Source organism: Pelophylax lessonae (genome assembly GCF_965119305.1).
Source record: "Pelophylax lessonae genome assembly, chromosome: 3".
Taxonomy (NCBI): Eukaryota; Metazoa; Chordata; class Amphibia; order Anura; family Ranidae; genus Pelophylax; species Pelophylax lessonae.
Window position 1 is genome coordinate 240,232,583 of NC_138770.1, and position 18,234 is coordinate 240,250,816.

Here is an 18,234-nt window from a genome sequence, read left to right on the forward strand (position 1 = left end):
CCGGTACCTCGTTTGAATTCAAGTGGTTGTACTGGGATGAATCCTGCAGCTGCAAGCATCACCCTAGTACTGTTTTTTAGATCTGGGGGTTGGTTTGCTTGTAAGTGCAATTGGAGTGACTAGCTAACCACTAAGTTGTTGTTACAAGCAATGGGAGGGAACTTTCCCCCTCCCACTGCTTTCCGCGGCTTGCTCAAGCTCTTCTGTCCAACAGGGAGACCCGAGTAAACATCTGGCACATCTGCCAGCTGGTCGGACACCTGAACAAAGTTGGGATTGGCTTTGATCTGGTTTCCATATCGGTAACCCGGAAATCATGAACAAACATAATTTCCGGTTGACCCAGATGTCATCTGTGCCATTTAAAGAAAAAAAAAAAAAAAACACTCAAAAACGTGGATGTTGGTGTTTCGAATGCTTTTAAGTGCTGAGTTGTGATTTGGGGTCTTTTTGACCTCAGATCCTCAGATGCTGTTACAATAGCAATAGAAGTGATAAAAAAAGAAATCAATTTAAAGCAACAGTTTAAAAAAAAAAATGAATGAATTCATAATTAAAAAAATAAAAAATAAAGTGCCCCCTCCACCCGTGCATGTGGCAAAGGCGAATGCACGCGTTGCTCCCACACACGCACAAACAGCGATCGGTCTACACATGTCAGGTATCACCACGAACATCAGATCATGGACAGTAATTTCTAGCACTAGACCTTGTCATTAAATTTAATAAGGTAACCTGTAAAAGATTTTAAATCTTGGCCCATTGATAGTAAAATTTGTGTTGTTTGTCCCCGTTGCGCAGCTGTTTACATCTGACTGCCTATAGAGGAAACCGGGCTGTGTCTGTGTCCACTCTGCATAAGTGGAGTGGACATGGACCAACCATCCGCCTGCTCAGCGGGTATCAGCGGACAGATTCCCCACTTAGCAGGTGGATCTGCTTGCGAAGTCCGACAGTGTGAAAGAGCCCTAAGGCTCCGTTCACATGTGGGCGTAGTGGATCGCGGGCAGAATCACCGCAATTCTGCCTGCGATCCGGAAATCATTGCAAATTGCGGGACGCCTGTGCGACACCCATGATTTGCAATGGCACCCCAAACGCTGTGTGATGTTGCCGCGATTTCTGCCTGCTGAATCACGGTAACATCGCGCAAACAGAATCGTGGGATACACGGCGCCCAAAAAAGGTACAAGAGCTTCTTTTATGCATCATGCGTCCCGCGATTCTGTTTGATCGATGTTACCCCGATTCGGCAGGCGGAAATTGCGGCAACATTCGCACAGCGTTTGGGGTGCCATTGCAAACCATGGGCATTGCACAGGCGTCCCGCGATTTGCAATGATTTCCGGATCGCGGGCAGAATCGCTGTGATTCTGCCCGCGATCCGCTACACCAACATGTGAACGGAGCCTTAAACTTGTTAACTTGTTGTTTATCTATTTACAAGCCACAATTTACATTTTATATGTAGGCAAGACCTTTGTTTAGATTTTTACCTGCTATTATAATAGAAGAATGAGTGTTCCTTGAGGTAACAAACTCTGGTTTGAAAAAAAATATTCACAATTTATTCAAGTATGTATTCTTAACTGGTAAGAACCTTCTACTGCTCTCAGCCCTCTCTAAATCACCAGATTCCTTTGTTTTTTTGCTGCTTTGATGCAACTTTCTGTTAGAAGGTGGCTACGCTACATTTATTCTCCATGGTCCTACTATATGTAGGAACATATGCCACTCTCTCTTGCTTACTTCTGAGATAGACTAGGGACTCTGGGATTTGTAGTGTGCATGGAACAGTGCACATGACTGCTACTAACATGCACTGCTCATTCCAAACAAATGGAAGTGGAGGTGAAAGAAGTTTGGGAACTCAAGGAGGTGGCAGAAAGACAGAATAAGAAATTATTTATTAAAAACAGTCTACCGTTTCTAAACTGTCTTTCTGAAAATGATTGCTCCCTGGCTGTCAGGCTATTCTAATGCTTTCAATACTTTTGAAACGCCCAACAATGTGCATGAATACAGATCAGGAGCTCTGCCTTTATAGACTGCACACTTGTACTCAGTGACTTGGAAAGTTTTGAAGCTATAAGAACCACATGACATCCAAACTACTGAGATTTTCATTAATGGACAGCCTCTGTATTTCTCTCAACACAGGTTTCCTTTTGAGAGCAATGTTTAAAAGTGTGCACCTGATCACAAATGTGTGATAATGCAACTATTATATTTACCCCACTTGCTTATAATTATCAAAATGTGTGCAGCTTTACAAGTTGAATCTTATTAAATATTGACTTAGACAATTTTCAACTGTGCTTCTAAATAATTAGCAGGGCTGCTGGGAAAATCTCGAGTCATTTTCATCTTTCCAGGAATAGATATTCTCTGAGGTCATTATCAATCATGATGGTTTTATCACAAATTAAAGATTCTAAAATAAAGCCTTCGAAAACAATGTGAGGCCCATGGGAAAAGTGCATAGGAATCCGGATCAATGTACTGCTGGAATATAGTAATCCCAAATGAATCATAACTGACACTACAATGACTAAGCAGACACTGGGCTTTGTTCTGGTACAGCAAAGAGTTAAAAGAGCTTTTTACTTATTCATTTGAGTCAGCCATCGTATTCATCAACTACACGTAGACAATAATATTGAAACCTTCTTATGGTTAGGTGATGAGATCCTGTAGGATTTACTCTTGTTCTTTCTCCCACTTTTAAGTCAGAGTTTTAATCATGCCAAGGACTTTTTGAATACTGAAAATCTCACCTCATGATCACTGCACAGTTTTATTGTGGAAGTCAATGGAAAATACTCCAATCCTATAAGACAGACAGCAGGTTTTCTGTCTGACCGGACCAGAAGTATAATATATCAGCAGGGGCTTGCCAATGTGTTTTCACCCTTCTAGGCTCAAGAGGAAATATGCATTGATGTGTTAACAGCTGGTTTATTTTGTCATTTGTATTTGCGCAGCACTTTACAAAACAAAATAAAAAATCCAGTTTAATTCAAGTGGAACCAGAACGCCTTGCTCGGTAAAGCTTAACATTTAAGATAGACATCTGATACATGCCACCCAACAAATTCGATTCCTTGCTTTGTGCACTGGTCCAAATCATTTGGTGGAAGGGGGACTATGGTGTGAGGTTGATTTTCAGGGGTTGGGCTTTGCCCCTAATTCCAGTGAAGGGAACTCTTATGGCGTCAGAATATCAAGACATTTTGGACAATTTAAACTTTGTGGGAACAGTTCCAACATGACTGCACACAGGTGAACAAAGCAAGATCCATAAAGACATGGACGAGCGAGTTTGGGGTGGAGGAACTTGACTGGCCTTCACAGAGTCCTGGCCTCAACCACATAGAACACCTTTGGGATAAATAAGACAGGAAGACTGCCAGCCAAGCCTTCTCATCCAACATGAGTACCTGACCTCATAAATGCACTTCTGGAAGAATGGTCAAACATTCGCATAGACATACTCCTAAACCTTGTGGACAGCCTTCCCAAAAAAGTTGAAGCTCTTTTAGCTGCAAAGGGTGGGCCAACTAAATATTAAACCCTACAGACTAAGACTGGGATGCCATTAAAGTTCATGTGCGTGTAAAGGTAGGCTTGCCAATATTTTTGACAATATAGGGTATATACTATAACTATATATATAAAACTAAAGGAACAATTTGAAAACCCATCAGATCTCAATAGGGAAAAATATCATGCTGGATATCTATACTGATTTGGACTGGGTAATGTGTTAGGAACAAAAGGATACCACATCATTTGATGGAAATGAAAATTATCACCCTACAGAGGGCTGAATTCAAAGACACCCCAAAAATCAAAGTGAAAAAAATGATGCAGCAGGCTGGTCCATTTTTCTGAAATTTCTTTGCAGCAACTCAAAATGGTACAAAGTGGTTTGTATGGCCCAAACATTCTTATATGCGTGCCTGACAACGTCAGGGCATGCTCCTAATGAGACAATGGATGGTGTCCTGGGGTATTTCCTCCCAGATCTGGACCAGGCATCACTGAGCTCCTGAACAGACTGAGGTGCAACCTGGCGTCAGATGAACCGAACTAGAATATCCCAGAGGTGTTCTACTGGATTTAGGTCAGGCAGGCGTGGAGGCCATTTATCGGTATCAATTCCTTCATTCTCTAGAAACTGGCTGCATACTCTTACCACATAAGGCCGGGCATTGCTGTGCATGAGGAGGAACCCAGCACCCACTGCACTAACATAGGGTCTGACAATGGGTCCAAGAATTTTATCCCAATACCTAATGACAGTCAGGGTGCCATTGTCTAGTCTGTAGAAGTCTGTGCGTCCCTCCATGGATATGCATGCCCAGACCATCACTGACCCACCACCAAACCGGTCACGCTGAACGATGTTACAGGCAGCATAACGTTCGCCATGGTTTCTCCAGAATGTCTGTCACATGTGTTCAGGGTACACCTGCTCTCATCTGTGAAAAGCACAGGGTGCCAGTGGCAGACCTGCCTATACTGGTGTTCAATGGCAAATGCCAATCAAGCTCCTCGAGCACAGGGCCCACTAGAGGACATCAGGTCCTTAGGCCACCCTCATGAAGTCTGTTTGTAATTCTTTGGTCAGAGAAATTCACCCCAGTGGCCTGCTGGAGATCATTTTGTAGGGCTCTGGCAGTGCTTATACTGTTCCTCCTTGCACAAAGGAGCAGATACTGGTCCTGCTGATAAGTTAAGGATCTTCTACGGCCCTGTCCAGCTCTCCTAGAGTAACTGCCAGTCTCCTGGAATCTCCTCCATGCTCTTGAGACTGTGCTGGGAGACACAGCAAACCTTCTGGCAATGGCACGTATTGATGTGCTATTTTGGAGGAGTTGGACTGCTTGTGCAACCTCTATAGGGTCCAGGTATCGCCTTATGCTACCAATAGTGACACTGACCCTAGTCAAATGCAAAACTACTGAAAAATAGTCAGAAAAGATGAGTAGGGGAAAAAATGGCAGGGGCCTCCACCTGTAAAACCATTCCTGTTTTGGGGGTCATCTCATTGTTGCCCATCTAGTGCACCTGTTGTTAATCTCATGAACTCCAAAGCAGCTGAAACTGATTAATAACCCCCTCTGCTACTTAACTGACCAGATCAACATCCCAGGAGTTGAATTGACTTGATGCTATTCTCTGATTAAAAAGTGTTCCTTTAATTTTTGTGGAGCAGTGTGTATATCTATATATATATATACATACACACACACACACACACACACACACAGTGCTCAGCATAAAGTGCCGGTTCACACTTATGCGCTTGCGCTTGCAATGCGAATTTGCAGTGCGAGTTTCCCTTGTGTTTTTCAATAGTACCAGCGCAATTGTAATGAAAATTTTATTGCGTTGATTATGTTAATTAAGCTCAGGAGGGGTGGAGCTGAGGGGAAAATGAAACAAAAAATAAAAATTCGCACATAAGAATTCGCACATATCTGAACTGATAATGCGAGTCCAGACCGATTTACATTGATGTCTATGGAGACTAAATTCGCAACGCAACTCTGTAAACTCGCACAAGACCCTTTTTATCATCGCATCACATTCGCATCTGGATCGCAACGCATGGATGTGAACGAGCGTCACGAATTCAATGAATTTTGTAAATGCATGCGATTGGAGACTATTTAGAACGCATCGCATTCGCAGTACAAGCGCATAAGTGTGAACCGGCACTAAATGAGTATGCCCCTCTTAAAAAGTAAGATTTTAATCAATATCTCAATGAACACAAGAACAATTTCCAAAATGTTGGCAAAACTGAGTTTTATAGAACATTTGTTTAGCTCATTACTTGAAAGTAAGGTTAATAATTTAACTTAGATTACAAAATTTTCAGTTTTACTCAAATTAGTTGATGCAAAAATGAATACACCCCACAACAAAAATGACTACATCTATTATTTTATATGACCTCCATGATTTGTAAGGACAGCACCAAGTCTTCTCGGCAGTTGGGGACATATTGAAACATCTATCTTTTTTCCATTCTTCAAGAACAACCTCTTTTAGAGCCTGGATGCTGTAATTCCCCATAGGGTCCAGATCAGAAGACATACAGTACTTGGCCACTGAATCACTTTCAACCTGTTTTTCTTAAGAAATGCAACAGTGTCATATTGGAAAAGTGCACGACGACCAAGGGCACGGAGTGATGGTAGCATCTTCTCTTTCAATATAGAGCAGTACATCTGTGAATTCATGAAACCATCAATGAAATGTAGCTCCCCGACACCAGCAGTACTCATGCAGCCCCACAGAAGGACACTGCCACCACCAGGTTTCACTGTAGGCACCATGCATTTTTCTTTGTACCTCAACTTTGTGACGCCATACAGTTTTGAAGCCACCAGTTCTATAATCATTTATCTTGGTCTCATCACTCCGGAGTACATAGTCCCTGTAGTCTTCTTTTTCAGCATGGGCCCTGGCAAATTCTAGGCAGGCTTTTTGGTGCATGGGTTTTAGGAGAGGCTTTCTTTGTGGACGACACCAATGCATGCCATTCCTCTGCAGTGTACACCATTTTGTGTCACGGGAAACAATCAGTTTGGCTTTCTACTTCTTTAGCTAACTGCAGTGAACTTCAACCCTTCTCATCAGAAGACACCCTTGTCGAGGTGTTAACTTCCATGGACAGCCTGGACATCTCTATGAGATGGTTGCATCTTTGTTAAATGTTTGTATCACTTTTGCTATGGTATTCTGACTAATAAGAAAGTTTTGCTGATCTTCTTGAAGCCTTCACCTTAACTGTGTAAAGAAATGATTTTCTTTCTTTCATGTGGTGCCATTGCTGACAGCATGGAATGGGAAGAGGTTTTCTTTGTTAAGTAACGCCCTTTTATATTCATCTGTCTGCTGGACACCTGTTTAATGAACAATTAGACTCACCTGTAGTTGAATTCTTGTTAATTAGAACTTTGTTGTCTATTTAGCTTTGCTCCTAAGGCCCCTTTTACACGGGCTTTCCGATCAGGTCCCCCAGCAAGTTTTTCAGGCAGACCTGATTGGGTGTTCCATGCACTACTATGGGGCAGCAGATGTCAGCGGTGACATATCCCCTGACAACCGCTGCTATCCAATCCTGTTCATGAAATCCAGATGGATATTTTCCATCTGTCTGAAGGATCGGATCGGATGGGATCAGATCAAAACTGACAGACGGTCTGTTTTCATCCAATCTCCCAATAGAGGAGAGCGGGGCTCTGACAGGTCCATCTCTGCACAGTGATCAGAGACTGACCCGTCATCCGCCTGCTCAGCGGGGATCAGCAGATCGATCCCCCGCTGAGCAAAGCAGAGTCCGCCGGGCGGAAAGCCCATGTGAAGGGACCCTTTAACTTTAATAGGGGTGTATTCATTTTTGCCACATAGTCTTAAATGAATTTGTTAGGAAAAATACTTTTTTGTGTGTGCAAATTAACTACTTGACCTCCAGAAGGTTTACACCCTTCATAACCAGGCCATTTTTTGCGATATGGCACTGTGCTATTTTAACTGACAATTACACGGTCATGCAACAATGTACCTAAAAACAAAATTTATGTCCTTTTTTTTCCCCACAAATATAGCTTTCTGTTGGGGTATTTGCTCACCTCTGCAGTTTTTATTTTTTGTGTTATAGATGGAAAAAAATAGGACAATTTTGAAAAAAAATATATATATTTTTTACTTTCTGCTATAAAACATATCCAATAAAAAAATGGGTGTTTTTAAATCACCCAAATGGAGGGATGAATATAGAAATAAAGTGGTTGTAAAGTCAGAAGGTTTTTTACCTTAATGTATTCTATGCATTAAGATAAACCTTCTGTGTGCAGAAGCTGCCCTCCAGCACCCCCTAGTACGTACCTGAGCCCCATCTTCCTCTAGCGATGTCCACGAGTTCCTCGACCGCCCAGGACTCTCCTCCTGATTGGCTGAGACACAGCAGTGGCGCCATTGGCTCCCATGCTGTCAAGTCAGTTAGCCAATCAGGAGAAAGAGGGGACAGGGCAAAAACGGGGCTCTGTGTCTGAATGGACACAGGGAGCTGTGACTCAGAGACAAGCAGCTTGCTATGGGGTCACTTGACAGGAGGGAGGGGCCAGGAGAGCCGAAGAGGGACCCAAGAAGAGGAGGATCCAGGTTGCTCTGTGCAAAACCAACTGCGCAAAGGAGGTAAGCATAACATGTTTGTTATTTTAAGAGAAAACAAAATAGTACCATACTTGTCAGTCATCTTTTTTTATTTGCATGATTAAAGTGTTTGTTATCCTAAAAAATAAAAAAAATAGAGATTATGTTTCCTTATAGAAGGTAAAACAGCATAGTGCTTGTGCTGTCTAACCGGCCCCTCTGGAAACTGTAAAAAAAACCTGGCTGATCCTGCCACTTCCTGTGTCCCCCTCCTTGTGCTGACCACAATAATCATGGCTACTGAGCCCTGACTACTGTAGTCAGCTTACGTCCCTACATCATCCGTTGTGTCTCCTCTCTGCTCTTCCCTGTCCCCTTCCCCCTCCCCTCCCCTCCCCGCCTGTCAGCTTGGGAGTCTTTGTCTCTGTCTCCGCCCCCCCCCACCCTGCTGCTGTTAATAAAAAAGTAAAATGTCACTGCCAGCCACTATCTTTTAAGCTCCCATCCTGACCTGTATAAGCGTTTGTAAGAAACAAAGCCTCTAAATACCTTGTTTGTGAAGTAGCCTCAGGCTGGTCACGTGACTCCCAGAGGCTGTAATACTACAATCCAAGGCTACAGTGGGAGGGGCTTAGGTAAAAAAAGGGGCTGGGCGGCTAATTTTGCGGCCACTTGACTCCCGGCTGATGTCAGAGGGTGAGCTCGGCACCTTCTGCTGGAGCCCTGGATAGTAGTAGCAGAGCAGCTGGGGGTCATGTGACGGGCCTGATGATACTTCACAAAAAGGTATTTAGATGCTTCGTTTCTTACAGTGCAGGATGGGGGCTTGAAAGAGAGGGGCTGGCAGCAAGGTATAATTTAGGGTTACAAACCCTTTAAATGTCCGTGTGGTCTCCTACTTGTGGGGGAGACCACGCAGAAAGTAAAAGACTGGATAGCCAGGCACAAATATTCCATACGTGATAAATTAACCCAGCTTCCCTTAGCAAGGCGCTTTGTGCAAATGAAACATACAGTGGCACAGATTCGCTTTATGGTTTTTGAGGCAATTTCTCAGGATAGACAAGGAGGTAATCAAGAATTAAAAATAAAAAAACGGGAAGTGCACTGGATAAATCATCTTGACACTCTACAGCCCAAAGGGTTAAATTCTGACTTTGATTTGCATCTTTTTTTATGATTAATATTCAGTTTCTGGCAGTCTTCACAAATAGATCATTTTATGACATGTTTATGAGCAATACATTTAATAGGATCTATTATGGGGTTATGTCATTAGAAATTTCATTTTTTGTACTTATATTTATCTGGTGGTTATTAGCTTTTAACCAGATGTATGTATTTTGACAATAGGTTTTGAACCAGTATCTCCTCTTTAACTAAGTGGAGAATGAACTTATGCAACTTATGCCTATGCAACAATCAATTTCAGATTCAGGATATTAGAAAACAGAAGGCGCTTGTTTGTATGTTGTAAGAGTTAAATGCCTCCTTAGTTCCTAGTGTAAAATAACTGTATATGTGTGTTCCTACCTGAAGATGGGTGTGAACGATTTTAAGCCCAAAACTGTTGATATGGAACCATTCTATTTTTTTATTTTGTATATATTTTGTTCTATTTTTCAATACATTTGAGTGCCGCAATCCTGGACTTTTCTTTTATATGTGGCCTTTGGGAGGGCCTGATTGCATGCATCGATGTTAACAACCCCTTCAACAATTCACCAGATATTTACCAAAAAATTAGGGCAACATTCACCCTGTATAACAATATAAAACTAATAGACCTTCACCCATAATTTTCTCAGCAAGCATTATATTCACTGACATTTACCCTGTTTAAACCCCATCTACCCCCCCACTCCCCCAGAGCTAACTAGCCTGGTTTCCCCAACATGCCAGCTGGTATATGGATAGCAAAGTGGAATGAGCACGTTGTCTCCCTGCTACATTGAAACCAACTCACATGCCCTTGACCATTAGGGGAGGGACATTCAATGAGGCTCCCTAACAAATGGGGTTCTTTCTACCAATGCACAGATGACTGATGAGGAGGGTAGGGTGTCAGGAAGGTGGAATACAAGCTCATCTCTTGCTGGCACCCCAGGGGTTGGTTTTCTTTTTTCATTAAAAAACATTTTTTGTTTATAGCTTTGTAATAATATACACACAGAAAACCAGCTCCATAAACATATTTTATTATGGCAATTTCACTTTATTTTCATACAACATTGTCAACTATTAGCATTGAGAATAAAATACGCCTAAAACAAACTGCAGCCAAAGACTGAATACATAGGTTAAGCAACTACAAGCAAAAAGTAAATCTGTGATTACACAATTGCAAAATCAAGCACATCTGTCCTTCTAGCAGATGAAAAGTTACACATCTCAATTTAAGTGCAATTTAGGTTTTTGCCAGTGTGACTTCTGAGTAACAAATGGTCCAATAATAATAATAATATTAATATTAACAATAAAAATAAAATAACAATAATAATCTTTAGCTTTGGTTTACAACATTATACTGTTTGGTGAGTGCAATTTATTAAGGTCTTTGTATACGAATCATCTGCTAAAAGAACAAATTACAGAAAAATAAAACTACTAAAGCAAATGTGCTATGTTTGATTTGCCTGCTTAAGATTTAAAGAATACCTGTTATGTTTACAATGCAGAGAAAACATTTTGTGGAGAGAGGTAGCATACATGAATATGCAGTCAACAGGGTAACTAATAATTGTTGTCATTAGCGATATACAATGTATAAATGATACCACTGGACTACTCAAGGAATATATTGGCTCAAAGCTGAATGCCTATAGTCCAGTCCTTTTGCATTAAAAACCAATCATCCAATGGCGGCTTTTACAAGAAGGAAAGTCTTTGAGTTAAGTCTAGTGGATGTGAGGGTATGATCCCAACTAGTAGTACAATAAGAACACTTTGTATATCAATAACTACATTAAAATTATGAGGGTCACATGTACTGAACATACAGAGTTCCAATGCATGTGTGCCACTCAAAACCTATGATAGCTTTGATCATCGCTTAGCTGAAAATCTGCTGGATCAAGATCATTTTCCTATTCATTCATATAAGAATAATTAAAGAAATGTTTGAATAATGGTGGTGACATTTTATTTATAGTAAATTAAACTCAGACAAGGCTATTTGTAAGTCTTTTAAAGGCCTAATCCTAATATTACATCAGTCCACAAGATGACTGTCTCTTCAGAGTACATACAACAGGTATACTTTAATGTTTGTGAAATTCAGTCTTTTTTTGTCTTGTGAACAATAAACTACAAACTGTAAAGAACTGAAGTTGAATAGTATATACCCTCTATATATTTTTTCTGTGATTATTTTAAACATGCATTTGTTTGAGAAACGTAAGGATTACTTGATCTGTGATTCTACCTTTTTATGGCTGAAATAACTGTACGGCTTTTGTGATACTGTACAGGCAGAAATGGACCGGTGGGTCGGTGTCTTTTGTATGATCTCAGAATAATGATGATTTGCCCAGCTAAAAAACCCTGGCAAACTACAAGCCTATCACATAAAGTAAAGCAGCCTTTTTAAGTCTTGGCTACATGAGCAATTTTCAGTTGTGCCACTGTGTGATCCAAATCTGCTGGAATTCCAGGGACTCTACACGTAGTGCAGTGAAAATCTATGAACTAGGCTACACAGGAGCAGCAACTTGTGAACTATTGGTATAATCATGCAGATGATACACGGCTGTGAATGAAGTTGTCTACAGTAATTGTCTTGTAACATGTTAACTTGAAAATTTCCACTTTTTAGTTTTTCATTTAATACTGCTCCAGACTATTCACATTTCTTAGATAGTACCACTGCCTAGTCTGCTAAATTGCAGTAAGGCAAGCCAAAGATGCATTGTTTTTTCATTTAACCAGTGGATTGAATGAAAATAAGTTATTTGGTTCCCCTATCAACACACTCAGTGTATCCCTCCCATGGAGCTATTGTATCCTGACAACAGGAGAGGTCCCCACCATCAGAATACAACGATCAGTGTTGCTGGCTATAGCTGGTGGCACTGTTAAAATGAAAAAAAAAAAATACTGACAGGTTGTACAGAAGCTGAGAGATTGACTTCTGTACACCAGCCTGCACATAGATGGATTGAAATTTGGCCGGTCCCTGTTGAACCGGATGAATTTTGACTCATCTATGGCTGGCTTAATTCTCCTCATTTGTCGTATCTTCATTAAGTGAGCAACTGCACTTGATTAATCAGAGTTTTAACTTGTTTGTAAATTAACCCCAATTTTTTTATTCTACTAGATTTTATAGTTGACTACGTGCAATACACAATCACACAGTAGTGCAACTAAAATAATGCCCATATGCAGCCAAGCCCTTAAGGATATGGAGTGCTAAATCTGTGACATTTTGCAAGCAATTTTGTTTAGCCTGTCATTTTATGAGCCTTAGCAAAACTCCTCATAATTATAGACATATTTATTGAAAATAAGATCTTACTATAATACATGTTTCTTTCTTTATTTTGACTATATACAGAAGTGCAAAAAGTCAACTTCTCCCTATCCTGTCTGACATGCTATATTGCAGCATAATCAACCTTCAAGAGTTTGCACACTCTTACTCATTACGTAAACTTTGAATATTTGGATTATCAACAAAAAGTGTCCCTTGATTTATTGATTATGCAGCTTATTTATAACAAGACCTGATAATCAGGGTTTTTTTTTTTTTTCAAAAATATTAAAACAATATTTTAACATCTGAAATGGATACAATACAAAATAAATTTTTGCTCTAATATCTAGGAACTATTTTCTTATAATAACTAATTACAAACAAAATAACTCATCAAAATATTACTTAATTGTCTGCCAGGATTGTTGCCACAGCAACAACTCGACTCCTCACGTTTTCAATGATTACATAATATAAGATATCCATACAAAAGGTCTTTGTTCTCTTAGTGAAAACTAACAATGACTGATATTCTTACATTGTAATATTAAGTCTGTAAAATATAAATCATTTAGTTAACAATAATACAAATACTTATATGACAATACATGTAAATTCAGAACTAAGTAAATGGTATGAAGAAAATAAAACTATTTTTTTCTTCTTTTTTTTCCTTTTTTATATTTTGAAAAAGTCATCGGTAAAATCTATTTAAACAGAAAAAAAACTCATACTAAAAAAAACAGTATTTAACTTGCAATAAAAATGAAAACATACTAATAAATGTATGAAATTAAAAATTACATTTCAACAAGAGAAAATGTACTATTCATGATGTAAGTAATTATCATAAAATGTAAAGTCACTTTATACTTTCTTAACGCAACTGAAATTACATTGGTTTGGGTTTCAACCCGTAATGTAATCTAAGGCCTTAATAGATGCACAGTACAATCATTAAACTTAAATCCCATACCAAAATTAGTTCTTAAGGACGTTAAATCACAAATAGACCAACAAACTGATCAGTTTCCTTTTTTCCATCTAAAACAAAAACTGTGACTCTGAATGATTCGGCAGCTGTTTCACATTGTGCGGATTTTTCAGCTGTAGAGTGCCCAACAGATAAAATAAATGAACTGGGTAATTTTGATGCATTAAAAATAAATATTTTAATTACCAGACAGTGAATCTGGTGGATTTATTTCACAAGTAATATAATACTGTATTAAAATAAGTTTGCTCTTAGAAAGCTTTGTCAAGCTGGTAACACGTGGACTTATTGCTTTACAGCCTGTCATAGGCTGAATGTTGGAGTTACAGATTGCACTGATGGTCAGGTTACCATTTAATGTACATAATGGATGGTTTATTAAAGGTAAGTTGGGCTATGAGAGCATGTAAGCTGCCTTTTCTGACAAGTTCTTCTAAAATGTTAGATGCCTGGCTTCCATGCTAATCCAATTGCTTTAATACTTTACGCAGAATAAGGAGTTCTGATATAACCTGCTGCAGGTTTGTTTCAGGTCAGTAATTTTACATATTAGTCGGAGATAGCCAATCAGCTAGCATTTTTAGAAGGCGTTTCCCAATGGCAATGTATGTGGATCGCTCAGTAAGCTATACCTGTTTACTGACTCTACAAATAAAGCTCTGAGGTTGAATCCATACATTTACTTTCCTTTAACTTGTTTATGAATGGCCTGCTAAAGTGCTGGAGTGGACCAGAAAAGGCAAATTACCTTTTTATTTTAACAGCACAATACATGGCATGTGCAATGTTGTGTGTTGTCCACTACTGTAAGTGTGCACAATGAATGGCACTGCACAAGATGCCATGTGTTACTGTGCATTACAGTAATGGGGTAAAATGTGGGTTATCATAAAGCATACATCTTAAGGGCCCGTAAGATTTGCAGTGTGGCAGGCTGGGATGATACCCACATGTATTTGAACATGTATATAATTAGGTTATCTGATTTAAAATGAATGATTTGCCAAATGCTTTTATATTTTGGATAGAGCAAGGAAGAGGTAGAAGACATGATTGAATTTTACTGCTATCCAGGGCGCTATCACAGAGATTTTACCTAACTTTCTGTCCTGTGGACAATGGTTTTATCAGACTGGAAGTGGGAGAAATTAAAGACTCTGAGTCCCCCTGTTTGTGTTGTTGTCAGAGTTTTCCCCCTCAATAACCTCATTCTATCTAAACCACAAAAAAGGTTTTGGCTTGACATACACTCTAATTATAATTAAGATAGAAGATTAGAAGTAGTTGTTTTGCTGTCTAGCAAAGGAAAATGCACAGCAACCTTGACCTATAGTGTAAAGAGTGCACTAGTCTAGTTGAGTGAATATGCATTTACCTTTAAAACATAATTAGGTTAGCTTTTACTTTCTGTCTTCTTAGTGTCCCATTTAAGGTATTCATAGATATAGATGCTCGGCCAAATTGAAGAAGAACTGTTTATGAATGCCTTATGAAGCCAACTAGTCACTACTGATATTCATTACCGAAACATAAATGAATCATCCTTTATTCCTTAATGTTTTATCATGTAGACCTACTACCTGGTTAAGTAGGTATCATAAATATTATCTTTGAAGGGGTGCACTGCATATAGGAGGAGTAAATTATGGTATAGGCCATACTGACAGCTCACACATGAGACCACTATCCTAAAACACTATGATTTGAAATTCAACATTGGTTTGCATGAGAACAAAATGGTTAAAATGTAGCCAGAAAAAGTATTCCATAAGCCACACATCACTGCAAGTCCTCTATAAAGGAGTATGTGGCAGTTTCAGCCAGGGTTTCAAAAAGGCCACACCCCCCAATGTGTTTCACTCCGCTCCCCCTCCTCCCAAAGCATAATCATGGGGATAGTTAAGTTATAGATGCAAAGAGGTAATGTTTATACATGCTTGTGTTTACTCTATACATTTTGCAATTGGGCATTTAATAGAAAAAGGTTCACTTTCCTTACAATGAATTTAGCTATTTTGTGTGCAAGTGCAAACTTCCTAGCCTTTGTCCGTGGCAAATGTGCAAATTTGCAAATTAGGGTAAATTTAACCTGTTGGCAACTGATTGTTTGCCTCTGACCTTTTTTTCTTTTTTGAAGCAATAAACAGTTCCCTTCTAGTGTTTAGTGAGATGTTCTATACATTTGCGTTGGTAACTTTTTAAGTACTGCAATTCTGTATTTAAAATATATTACAATGACCAGTAATACTTTCTAAGCACAGAATGGAAGCAAAATAGAAAATATGCCTGTTAGAAAATAGCTCTGTTCTTTAAGCCACATGACAGAAAAGTTTTTAGCTCCATCAGATGACCTTGGGTACATTGCACCCCTTATTTCTTTTGAGGTCTTCTTTCGGGGAAACTACAGGACTCAGTAGAGCCTTCCTAACCTTGCCATTAGTGCAGCCTGTAAACCCATAATATGCAAATTCTTTGTATGTTTATCTGTCAGCCAGATGCTCATCCAAAAAAAAAAAATCATGTATTTAATCACCCCATATTTTTAAATGCATCGGTTCATAAATCAAGTTTAGTTGAGCTTTTTCAGTGGGTAGGGTCCCTAATACGAGTTTATTGAACCTTCTTGGAGACAACTTTCTATCAATAAAACAAGTTGTTTATGGAGATTGAGTATTATATTCACCCTAAACTTATATTTCAGGCCTAGGTGGGTACTGGGAGGTTAAATTAGCTTCCTGCATATTATAGCTCTCAAATACTGACTGTTCTCTGATGATGGTGACCTTTTCTGCAGCTGGATCCCCAATGATGTCTGCAAAAACTATGGGGAAAAGACACCATCACGTGTTTTTTTTAATAGTTATGGCAGTTAGCTATGATTCAACTTACCAGTAACTAAGTGAAATACCAGTTTAGAATGAAGTTAATCATTTTTTAATACAAAATAATATAACAACATGTGTTATGACATCACAGACATAGCCCATCCTTTTACGTACACATATTGAACACAAATAAAGAAAGGAATTGACATATATATTTTGTATATCTATTAATAGTTACAAAAAGCATTCTCTAATTTAGTTATTTTCTACCATTTAATTTAGTGCATGCAGTATGTAATATACATACAATGTATAAGAATAAAGTATTCTCATATGAATACCTAATATTGTATATTTTATCATTTATGGTACATATCTACAGCCCAGCCCTATGTGATCATAGCTTCAAGTGGGTAGATGTGAGAATAGCAGCTTTTAAAAATAAAGTGACTTCTTTTTTGACTTGGCATTCACTATTACAATAGCAAACCTGTCTAGTATACATCTTTGTATATTCATAAAGTCGCAATTATTCATAAAGTCACAATTCTGTGTGGAGCTGCATTGAACTAAAATTTTCTTTTCAATGTTACATAATAATCACACTTTTCAACTTTTATTTCCAATCATTTTAAGGCCAAACTATATTTATTCTTCAATCAGATTTGGAATTGAGCTCACAGCAGGTAATAATGGCCCTTACACATAAAAGTGGTGTAGTTTCTCACCACAGTCAGTCAAATTCTCCCTTTTATATTTACAAGGCATGAAAGGACAAAATTGAGACTCTTATAGGTTGCTATGAGAAGCAAATTACTTTTTGTAAATGAGGCTTAATTAATATACATGAGATATATTATTCACTTTGTAGGTATGTTCAGGCCTATGATCAGTATTGATGAATATGACATTGTCCACTCACCAGAAATGTTCTATCTCATGGTAAGATTTCCTCAGTTGGCGCTACACGTATTTCTTATTAGCAATCATCAACATTTGATTGCTAATTCCATACACTATCTGATTATCAAAATTGATGTTTGCAACACTTGCAAACATTGCATAGCGTATGGCCAGTATAAGGCAATAAAAAGTGCAAACTCTAGAATTATGCATAGAAAATGTGACAGAGTAAAACATTCATAAATATAATATTGTGTGAGTCTCTCATTTAAAATACTTTGAAGGAACCACTGATGCACATATATTTTATGTAGAAACATCGCCACTTATATTATGTAATAGAAAATAGGACAGGTTTACTGAAGAAAAACTATTGAATTTCAACAACTGGCTTTTTTTTTATATCATAGATGAATAAAATAATATTATTCATTATTTCGATTATAAGACATCGTTTTAAGTATCTTCATTATGCAACAAATAGTCAGTCCAGGGCCACAATTTATACAATTCAGTTCTGGTTGCTAAATAATAAACAACAATAACTCACTTGTCCTAAGCTCTTAACACCCCTCTGTGTCTGTCTCTAATATCAGGTATTAAAAAAGTCAAACATTGAGTCACTTGTGCATTGTAACAATAAACTGGACACAGACAGACTCAGAAGAAAAAGTGCTACTTTATCTAAATGGTCGACTGCTGAATGTCCAATTTATCATTTCTAAGTCACAGATTTCGTTTTACATCAGTTTATGTCAGCAGCGGCATGTCTATAGATTATATGTTCCACTGAGGGTTTCCTTGGATTCTGCTTAAAAGGTTATTATTATAACTAACATTTGGTGTGCTTTAAAGCATCAGCAATA